The sequence below is a fragment of the Mus caroli genome, unplaced genomic scaffold, assembly GCF_978045245.1.
Source record: "Mus caroli unplaced genomic scaffold, Mus_caroli_1 scaffold_2, whole genome shotgun sequence".
In the NCBI taxonomy this organism is placed as follows: Eukaryota; Metazoa; Chordata; class Mammalia; order Rodentia; family Muridae; genus Mus; species Mus caroli.
Genome location: NW_028227257.1, coordinates 114,552,022 through 114,564,114, shown reverse-complemented (window position 1 = coordinate 114,564,114; position 12,093 = coordinate 114,552,022).

Sequence of the window (12,093 nt, the reverse complement as noted above, 5' to 3'; positions counted from 1 at the left end):
CATTTGAAACTCAAATCACAATGACGTCGAGTGAATGTTAGGGAATGCTTTTCATGGGCACTAAGCATTTTATATATGTTACTCCGTAAGTTGCACAAAGTCTTTGAAGGTAGGCAATATTCTACCATGTTACAGATGAAGCTTAGAAAATGGTGCAACTTACTCAAAGATGCAAAGCAAATGAACAGATTGAGTGAGAATCTAGCCCATGCACACTGCTACAGAAGACTGTGTCCAAAACCACGCCTTGCAACTTTAATAAGATATCCCTTACACTTGTACCTTTCTTCTCGCAGCAATGAACTCACAATCTAAACACTCAGCAATTGACATATATACCTCGGAGCCACAATAAAAGGCCTAATGTGTGCACTGTGCATGGAACCATTCACTATCTCTTCCCCCAAGGAGTTCACAAGGAGCAAGTTAAGAGGGACAATACCTAAATGAAAACACATGTAATCAAAAGCAAAATGAGGCAAGTGCCATAGAGGACATACTAAATCAGCATACAAAAGACAACTCTCCCCATGGCAGAAGCGATGAGTCTTTATAAAAACAAGGATGTGGCTGCAGGAGAGGGGAGAAATAATCAGGGTTTTATAGCAGTCATGTCTTTCATTAAAGGGGTGGGGTAGATGTCATGAGTAAGGCCCTTAGAATTCTTGTTGGGCTAGGAGGTGTTTGTAAGGAGGATAGAGGGAAGAACATTGATAAATATTAGAGAGTGGGGAATTTGTGGAGGTTTGAAAATGGAAATATCATTCGTTTAACAAATATTTATGTAGTGTCTGACATATGCCGGATATTGTGATAAATAGTGGAACTGGAGGGAACAAGGCCAGTCTCTTGGCATTTCCTTTTGTAACTAAGTATTGGTTGAAGATGGAAGAAGAAACCAGTTTTTCTCCTACTGAGACAGTGGTGGCTGTGTATCAACCAGGAGCAAAGCTCAGAGTGGAAAAACACGTTGACACAGTGCTTAAAGTTTTGTTTTGTTTTTAAATTAACCTTTAAAAACTAAACACATAAGGATGACATCTATAAACTTGCCAAAGTGGATGGGGAAAGCCCACGGCACTTCAACCCTCCACAAAAACAAAACAAAACAAAACAAAACAAAAAACTCATGAGAGTGGGGGAAATAGTCTTTCCCAGGTGTGTTAATTAGGGTTCTCTAGAGTCACAGAACTTCTGGATAGTCTCTATATAGTAAAGGAATTTATTGATGACTTACAGTCTGCAATCCAATTACCAACAATGGTTCAGTAGTAGCTATGAATGGAAGTCCAAGGACCTAACAGTTACTCAGTCTCACACAGCAAGCAGGCAAGGGAGCAAGAGCGAGACTCCCTTCTTCCAATGTTCTTATATTGTCTCCAGCAGAAAGTGTAGCCCAGATTAAAGATGTGTTCCACCACACCTTTAATCCCAGATGATCTTGAACTCGGAGATTTAATTTTCTGGAATCCATAACCACTATGCCTCAAGATCTCCATATCAAGATCCAGATCAGAAACTTCTATCTCCAAGCCTCCAGATTAGGGTCACTGGTGAGCCTTCCAATCTGGATTGTAGTTCATTCCAAATATAGTCAAGTTGACAACCAGGAATAGCCACTACACCAGGGAAGAGAACACTTGGACTGGCTATCTAGAACTAACTCACCATCCTCGAAAACATACATACAAGAAACAAAATATGGGCTGGGCAGGGTATATTTAGGAATACATATGCATATACACATATGTATATAACAACAATAAATAAAAAAAGAAGCCATGTTTTTGAGAGACAGCAGCACATGAGAGTGTTTGGATGGAGGAACGGGGAAGGGGCAAATGTTGTCACTATAATCTCAAAAATAACCCTAAGCACTTTGTTTTAGAACAGCTTTAGACTCTGTAATTATTTTAAACTTACTTAAAAACAATGTACCATATATTTTTTTATTCAGAGAATGTTATAATGAATCTGAACTTAGTCATGTCTACAATATTCAAAACATTTTAAAGTGGTTTCTAACAATTGTGATTTTGAAAACTTATTTCAGTCTCAGTTAGAATTACTGTTGGGGACTGGGGCGTGAGGTTACTGGTGGAGAATATGCATGGCTTACACAAACCTTTGGGTTCAAACCTCAGCATCACTAAAGACATTAAGAACAGACTCTGAAACTTATAGAGGAAAGTGGGGAAAAGCCTCAAAGATATGGGCACAGGGGGAAAATTCCTGAACAGAACAGCAATGGCTTGTGCTGTAAGATCAAGAATCGACAAATGGGACCTGATAAAATTGCAAAGCTTCTGTAAGGCAAAAGACACTGTCAATAAGAAAAAAAGACCACCAACAGATTGGGAAAGGATCTTTACCAATCCTAAATCAGGTAGGGGACTAATATCCAATATATACAAAGAACTCAAGAAGCCGGACTCCAGAAAATCAAGTAACCCTATTAAAAAATGGGGTACACCAAGGAGCTAAAGGGATCTGCAACCCTATAGGTGGAACAACATTATGAACTAACCAGTACCCCGGAGCTCTTGACTCTAGCTGCATATGTATCAAAATATGGCCTAGTCGGCCATCACTGGAAAGAGAGGCCCATTGGACATGCAAACTTTATATGCCCCAGTACAGGGGAATGCCAGGGCCAAAAAAAATGGGAATGGGTGGGTAGGGAAGTGGGCGGGATATGGGGGATTTTGGGATAGCATTGGAAATGTAATTGAGGAAAATATGTAATAAAAAATATAAAAAAATGGGGTACAGAGATAAACAAAGAATTCTCAAGTGAGGAATACTGAATGGCTAAGAAGCACCTGAAAAAATGTTCAACATCCTTAATCATCAGGGAAATGCAAATCAAAACAACTCTGAGATTCTACCTCAGACCAGTCAGAATGGCTAAGATCAAAAATTCAGGTGACAGCAGATGCTGGAGAGGATGTGGAGAAAGAGGAACACTCCTCCATTGCTGGTGGGATTGCAAGCTGGTACAAACACTCTGGAAATCAGTCTGGCGGTTCCTCAGAAAATTGGACATAGTACTACCGGAAAAGCCAGCAATACCTCTCCTTGTCATATACCCAGAAGATGTTCCAACTTTTAATAAGGACACATGCTCCACTATGTTCATAGCAGCCTTATTTATAATAGTCAGAAGCTGGAAAATGCCCACATGACCATCAACTGAAGAACGGATACAGAAAATGTGGTACATTTACACAATGGAGTACTACTCAGGTATTAAAAACAATGAATTTATGAAATTCTTAGGCAAATGGATGGATCTGGAGGATATCATCCTGAGTGAGGTAACCCAATCACAAAAGAACACACATGATATGCACTCACTGATGAGGGCTTATTACCCCAGAAATTTAGAATACCCAAGATACAATTTGCAAAACACATGAAACTCAAGAAGAAGGAAGACCAAAGTGTAGATACTTCGTTCCTTCTTAAAATGGGGAACAAAATACCCATGAAAGGAGTTACAGAGACAAAGTTCGGAGCAGAGACTGAAGGAACGACCATCCAGAGACTTTCCCACTTGGGGACCCACACCATAAAGCACCACCAAACCCAGACACTAGGCAGATACCAACAAGAGCCTGCTGACAGGAGCCTGATATAGCTGTCTCCTGTGAGGCTCTGCCAGTGCCTGGCAAATACATAAGTAGATGCTCACAGTCATCCATTGGATGGAGCACAATGTCCCCAATGAAGGAGCCAGAGAAATACCCAGGGAGCTGAAGGGGACTGAAGCCCCATAGAAGGAGCATCAATATGAACTAACCAGTACCCTCGGAGCTCCTTGGTACTCTACCTCCAATCAAAGAAAACACATGGTGGAATTTGTGGCTCTAGCTATATTTGTAGCAGAGGATGGCCTAGTGGGTCATCAATGGGAGGAGAGGCCCTTGGTTCTGTGAAGGCTCTATGCCCCAGTATAGGGGAATGCCAGGACCAGGAATGGGAGTGGGTGGGTTGGGGAGTGGGGAGGGGATAGGAGATTTTCGGAGTGGAAACTAGGAAAGGGGATAACATTTGAAATGCAAATAAAGAAACTATCTAAGAAAAAATAAAAAGAACAGTATTTCTCCCTTGGAGTCCCTTCTACTCTCAGGAGTTTTGTTTTTGTTTATTTGTTTGTTTGTTTTTGTTTTCTTTTCTTTTCCCACTCTCCCTTAATTATATATATTCCTCATGAGGGATAAGTAATTAACAAATGAATCAATTCAATATAATTACTCCTTGATCACTAAGACATGAGTCGATGTCAGGATTCTTCTCCGTCAGATTTTGGAAAGACAAACCCGTTTACCCATTTAGTTACACAATCCAAACTGCTGCCATGACTAAACAGACACACATATTGAGAGATGTCTTTGGTACATTTGAATTTGGCTCCGATATCTACAAATATAACAGATCCGAATGTTAGTTGGATTTTCTAATGAGCATTTTCTAATGAGCAAATAATGTGAGTTAGAAATGGAGGAAGCCCAGTCTACAAGGAACTCAGCAGAACAAGGTGAAGGAGTGTCCAGCTTTATTGTACAACCCACCCACCCACCACTCCCATAGCCCCAGATAAAGATATGAACTAGCAAGACTGCTTTAAAGGTTCTCTATAGGCTTAGAAGTATAAAACATGGGTACTTATAAAACCCAAACTATAGACTTCTTAATTATTATTTCTGAGAATAGTATTGTCTCGGTAGAAATTAACAAACAGTAAGAGACGTCCTTCAAAACAATTGAGTTAGCATGGAGACGACTTACAGGAAGAAGAGAGTAATTAGTCAGGGAGACGAAATCAGATGGCAGCCAATTAAAAATATTAACTGGAATGTTTTCATGCTTACTTTGCAGGATACTGAAAGACGTGCAAACACGTTTGGTAGAATGTGTGTATTAATTGCCTGCATTGCAAAAACCAATATTTCCTGTAAAAGTTTCCCCCAGATAACTTGATTTTCATTAGACAGCCACACAAAACTATCCCTTAACACTTTATTTTCTTAAATGTATCTCCTTCCTAAATGAAAATACAAGATTTTATGTTTCCTAATGTGTGTTCTTTCACGATGGGCATAGTGTGGGCGCTGGCTTCATCTCAACAGTTGGAAAGCAGAGGCAGGCAGCTGTCTGTGGTCTACATAGTAACACCCTGTCTCAAAAAAAAAAAAAAAAAAAAAAAAAGCAAGTTATAGATGGTCAAGTTTCCCTCCTGTATACAACTCTGCAGCTGTCTTTGTGAGGATTTTGTTTAATAAAATAAGTATTTTATTTAAAAACCAGAAAAAGATTCTGAGAGAAACTTCCTCCTTTCTCTCATGCTCAGTGATGATATCCTCATGTCCATGATATTCTATGTCCTGTGCCTTTTAATCCTGAAATTTCACTGCTCTGGCAATCCGGTTCCCTGGTGTTTGCTAGGAGTGTATCTGGTTGCAATTTGAAAAAAAAAAAAACAAAAAAAAAAAACACACACACACACAATGTCTGCAAATACTGACAGAAATAGAGGTTTGTTTTGTCATGTAACTAGTCTGAAATGTGTAGCTGCTTCCATCAGCTCTGTTGCTAGGCAGAGCCAGGATGATCTGTAGCCTGCATCTTATTTCTGTATCTCCACTTCTTTGTATTAAGGGTGTTGGCTTTCCTACCAGATGGTTGTCATACAAGAACGTCCTCGTCTTCAGTTCCCCATGCTGAGGACTGAACAAGGCTTTCCTATAACTAATCTACTGCTGAACCACATCTCCAGCCCTTCGTTGTCATAATCAGAAACACTAAATACAGGCAGCAATACTTGCCTGTCAAGCAAGGGGAAGCTGCATAGAGAGGCTGTTAGTAACATCTGCCTTTGAATTTCATAAATAGAAAAAAACCACACCTCCCACCTTTCCTTAATGATATTCTCATGCTAAGGCCACCACACACTTCAGAGGAGCCTAGGGGAAGCAAGAAACACATTTTTCCAGCTTGCATGCCTGTCAGGAGATACATGAATAAAGACACGATGCATATACACAATGAAAATGTGTTCAGTCTTAAAGAAATATCAAATCACGACATTCGCAGACAAGTGGACGCAATGAGAAAGCATTCGTTAACATAAATAAATGAGACTCAGAAAGGGAAGACTCATATGATTTTTATTCATATGTAGGCATGACAGAGCTTTAAGGTTAGGAAGAGGATAGGATGAGTTGGGGATGGAAAGAAAGCAGATGGAGGAGAAGGGAGGCACCAGGGAGGATGAGGATGGAGAGAGTGATGACTGAGAGCAAAGCATAATGAATGACACAAGGATGATGATGACTGCATGATGAATCCCGGAACTTTCTGTGCTGACTTAAAAGCAATTACAAGTAAAAAGGGAGTTTTGATTGCTTGTTTGAGACAGGGTTTCTCTGTGTAGCCTTAGCTGTCCTGATACTCACTCTGTAAACCAGGCTGGCCTTGAACTCAGAGATCTTCCTACCTCCTAAGTGTAAAAATTTTGAAGATTAGTATTGCATTTATTATCTTCCTTATATACAGGACTGAAGTCATACTGGGGCAGTAGCCCCAAATTTTATCACCATTATACAAATGGAAAAGGCTCTGGACAAAACTGGAGGGTAACTATATAGCTACAGATAGATAGATAGATAGATAGATAGATAGATAGATAGATAGATAGATAGATAGATGATAAACACACAGACAAATAGACATATTATCATTCTAACTCCTCTCAGCATAGCATTCTTTAAGAAAGCATTGCAGCCTGGATAACTTGAGCAGTGGAATGTATCTCCTCAGTTCCAGAGGCAGACTCCAGTTTTGATGGGTACCCTTGTCTAGATATGCAGCATGCTTCCTGCAGATTTACACCAGGTACAGCATGTTCTCTGATCTCTCTTCCTTATTTTATAAAGAAAATAATCCTGTAATGGGATTTCCATTCTGATTTCATAATCTAAGTCTCATCAGTTCCCAGAATCTATAAAACATAATATACCCCCCAAATACATGAGTGCATTTGGGTTTCATATCTTGTATCTTACTATGTGCAACAAAGCTGTATATGCAGGAAAAACAATAAAAATGGCTCTCATTTTAATGCAGTTTTAGAAGCAATGAAGAAGCTGTAGCTACAACCCAAGATATCCTGAGAACTTTTTTCTCCATTAATTAATTAAATAATTAATTAAATTATTCATTCACTTTGCATCCTGATCACCACCAGCCCTTACCTTCCACCACTCCCCCTCGCACCACGCCCCTCCCACACTCTACCTAACCCCACCAGGTACTACCGTACCCTGGGATGTGCTGAAATTTTTTTTTGTTTGTTTGTTTGTTTTTGGTTTTTTCGAGACAGGGTTTCTCTGTGTAGCCCTGGCTGTCCTGGCACTCACTTTGTAGACCAGGCTGGTCTCGAACTCAGAAATCCGCCTGCCTCTGCCTCCCGAGTGCTGGGACTAAAGGCGTGCGCCACCACGCCCGGTGCTGAAATTTTATACAATCAGTGTGCTGTTTATTTTTTATCTGTTGACTATTGCATGCTGACAACATGACCCACTTTATTGAATTTCCCCCACAACCCAGCCAGTCATGAGCCTTATGAATAGGAAAACAGAAAGCTGAGTCTCTGCACTAAAAGACCAAGGCAGAAGGATGGCCACAACTCCTGTCCAACATGAATTGCATGGTGAGTTTCAAGCCAGCCTGAGCTGGAGTGAGGAAAAGTCCAACCCAAGTGAAATGGTGCTCCAGTTTGAACTAGAACTCATCTATGTTCAGGGTCAGTCATGATTGCGCACACAGCACGTACTACTACAGCCTCATTGATTCAGTGTGTGGGAGCTAAAAGAAGGCCTCCCTCATTTTACACTTCTGTTTCATTTTTATCACTTCCCCTTTCCCAACTTACTTTCTTCCTAGATTTCTCACTGGCGATTTTGGTAAATGGGTAGAAAGAAACAAGGTTGTATCTTGAGAGATCAGATAAGCTTGGTGTGATTGTTTTGTTTTGCTTTGTTTTGGTGTGTTGGTTCTGGGGTCAAAGTGTTCCTTAAATCCATGTGAGGTTATGAAGAGGGATGGATTTGAGATAAAAGGGGAGAAGAAAAGGAAATAAAAGAAAACAATAGAAACAAGAGACAGAAAAGACAAGAAGGGAGGATCATGAAGGGTTTCTCTGGTACCCCTAATCCTTCAGCATAGTATTATCCTGTGCTGTGACCCTGTCTTGGGTCTCTAGACAAATGGTTTGATGTGGTCTGTCAATGGTTAGCAGTGTCCTGAGGAGTCACGACAGTGACTGGATGACTTTTCTCAGCTATTCTTGCATTCTAATCTTGCCTTGAAGACCTTGGTTCATAATCTCAAACCATGTAAATATTTAACTCTGAGCTATGTTTCAGAAGCCTGTTTTCAGACAGGAATTAGGTTATGTCGGGATCATTTTGTTCCAATACCAATACCCTTCACTCCAGTTCTTAAACTGCACTGCTTTTTGTCAATGAGGCTACTAACTATACCATGGCAGTGTAGCCCTAGTCAAGTGGTTTTTTTTTTCAACCATCTATGCTTCCACTTGGTCGTCCGTAAATATCATTTAACAGTAGTACTTATAGCATATCGTACTAGACACAAAGAAATGAGAAGGCAGTACTGAGGAAACATGAGCCATCTATTAAAACTCTTATTGGACTAGTGTCTTTTAGGGTCCAGTCCTCATACTATCCTCTGAAGTAGCAGGAGGAGTGATGGGAAAATTGTGGGCGAAATAATAAAAGGAGAAGTATTGAGGGCCATGCAATGATGTAATGCCAATCTATGCTAAGATTTCTCTTGGCAAACACTTCCTTTATGATACTGCCAACCTTCCCCTACTCATCACCCCTCTTGTCTATGATTTCATGTCTGTGCCTAGTAAGAAAATATAACAGTCTGGAGAGGAACTCACTGCAATCATGCTGTCTTTAGTCAAACCCAAGATCAACAGTGTGGCAGTAAGAAAAGCGATTCAATTATTTGTATCTCCGGTTTGAACTAGAACTCATCTATGTTCAGGGTCAGTCATGGTTGCGCACACAGCACGTACTACTACAGCCTCATTGATTCAGTGTGTGGGAGCTAAAAGAAGGCCTCCCTCGTTTTACACTTCTGTTTCATTTTTACCACTTCCCCTTTCCCAACTTACTTTCTTCCTAGATTTCTCACTGGTGATCTTGAACTACATCGTCATTTATGCAACTCCTTTTTCCCTTTGTTCCCTGTGTTTCTTTTTCCAATTTGACCTTTTTATAATAGGCAATATGCTGCGATATTACCAATGGTTCTCCAACGGGAAACTTTATAGAAGATTTGTGTTGCAACTAATTAGGATTATTTTCCTAGGTTAAAAATACCCAGGGTAATGCTGAGATGGGTAACAGGCATGAAGAGTGGGCTGTTTTATCACACACACACACACACACACACACACACACCATGCACCCATACCCTGTAGACACAAACATGAAAGTATGTGAAGAACTGAATAAGAGAAGCTATTAGACAAATAAGTTGAAGTCGGGGTCACTGTGCGGTACCAGGGGAAGTATCAAACAGTAAGTTCCCTCTCATGCCTGGGCGAGTTCTTGCTTTCCTGTTGTCTTTCCTCTTAGGGGCAGGGCACATGATAGAGAATGTTCCTGCAAACGTGTTTAAAAGAACCTGACATTTTATTTTTAGTTTACACTTTTGTCTTTGTTATTTTTTTCTGTGTGCATGTATGAAGAGGTCAGAGGATAATGTTCAGGAGTCAATTCTCTCCTTCTACTATTGATCCCAGGGGTCAAACTCATAATGTTAGGCTTGCGAAGTGAGGCGCTTGACTTGCTGAGCCATCTCATTGTTCCAGTACTAATTGGTTTTGTTATCATAAATGGAAAAAAATGCAATTTCATAAAACTTCATTGCATTTGTTTTTTACTTAAATTTTCTTTTATTTTTAAAGAGTATTTTTTAGAAGGGCAGAGGTTGGGTGAATATTGAATTTCCTTCTAAACTGTAAAAGTCTTAATTCAGCTTAGTCTGACAGTGCTTAGGGATAGTTTGTTGTTGTTGTTGTTTTGCCAGTGAGATAGGTATTTTAACACCTTTTACTTCTATCTGGAATTTTTTTTTCCTGCCAAGAAGATGTGAAATGTGTCAGTTTCATGTCCTTGATGACTAATATATTAACCTATGCTCAGGTAATTGATGTGGGCTGTAACATTAAAGCTGACTTAGAAATCTCAAAGCAGCTCAGATCCTCTTGTCTTTTAATGGTGTGAGCAAAGTGTTGGGGTAGGAGCACATGCTCCGCCCTTCTCTATCTTCTGATATTCTAGCATATCAGTGTGCCCCACTGCATCTGCTGTTAGTCCACGAAGGACAATTCTTTGCACAAATATTGACGTAGCATGTGACATGCATACAGGATCTAATATTCTCAACTCTACCATGAATCATGCAGGAGGAATTTATCCGGGGACAGGAGCACCGGTAGAAGGAGGAAGTTATTGTTCCAGGAAGTTCAGATGTTAGGCTAGGGCCATAAAAGTTATGTATTGCTTCCAAGAAAGGGAGAGGGGGAGGGGGAGGGGGAGAAAGGGCTGTGGAAAAGGGGATTCTGGGAAGGCAAAATCTATAGCAAAGTAGAAATAGAGTCTAGACTCATGTCCTAGGAAGAAATAAGTCTTACATTCCAGTTGAAGCACAGACAGTAGGAAATGTATACATTTGGAAAGCTAAATATAGTTTTGAAGTCATTCTTTTTTCAGAAATTTATGTGGCCTTGGTCAAATCCCGTTTCCCGTCTAAGTGTTGTGGTTGGGGTAGGATTTGGATCCAGTGCTGATGAGTGCCTCTGCTCAACAGTAGGAAGGAAGCCCAGAGCCAATGCTGAGTAACTTGGGGGGATTGTTGAAATTGCTCATGCCTCAGTTTCCCATCTGAAAGTGGAAATGATAGTACAAGTTGATTTCTTATCATTGTTGGAAGAACCACACATGTTCATGTAATAAAATATCTACTAGAACCTGTGCATGATAACTATTTCCTAATAATGAGAAAAAGGTGTAGTATTAATCTAGCACATTGAATGAAGAGTGGAAACACAGTTTTGTTTTGTTTTGTTTTTTTATTCACTATAAAGTATTGTGCTAAAAATGAGAAATATAAATTGTCTCAGAGGAAGCCTCTGACATGGGAATGTCCTGGATCTCAGGACTCTCAGCTATGGAGCGGTAGTGGGGGCTAAAGAGTCCCCCTTCTTCAGAGCCCCACTCCAGTACTGGGTCCTCTGAACTTTGATTGAAGAAAGCCTTCAGTCTGTGAGGCTGCATCCTGTGGGCTACTGCCATGACCAGGCAGAATACACAGCAGTCCTGTGGACGGGGAAGGAGAAGGAGGAGGAGGAGGAGAAAAGGAGGAGGAGAAGGAGGAGGAGGAGGAGAAAAGGAGGAGGAGGAGAAGAAGGAGAAGGAGAAGGAGAAGAAGAAGAAGAAGAAGAAGAAGAAGAAGAAGAAGAAGAAGAAGAAGAAGAAGAAAGAAAGAAAGAAAGAAAGAAAGAAAGAAAGAAAGAAAGAAAGAAAGAAAGAAAGAAAGAAAGAAAGAAAATTGGGATAAGGCAGAAAATTCCTGTTTGTGAGACATAAACATATTTATGCTTGTTCATTTCATGATTCATTACACTTAAAGGGTGTGTTAGTATGAGAAACGTCTGGAAAGATAAGAAGAAAGTACATGCAATGATTACTTCGTGGGTGGGCACATTGCTAAGGCAGTTTCACAGCCTTATAATACTTCAACTTTCATCATGCTAATATCTTTTTATTAAAATGCTTAATTAAAACAAGAACATAGCAAATGGAGAAAGGCCATTTTCAGGTCAATTCCACAATGGTCAATAAAAGACCAAATAAAGGCAACTTTGACATGATGTTCATATTAACAAAGCACCATTTCTCAAAACTGGTTTTATTAAAAGGTCATTTCCTAATGACTCAAAAATTAATAAAACGTCTTAAATGATAACTTAGTTTTCAAAGGGAGTAT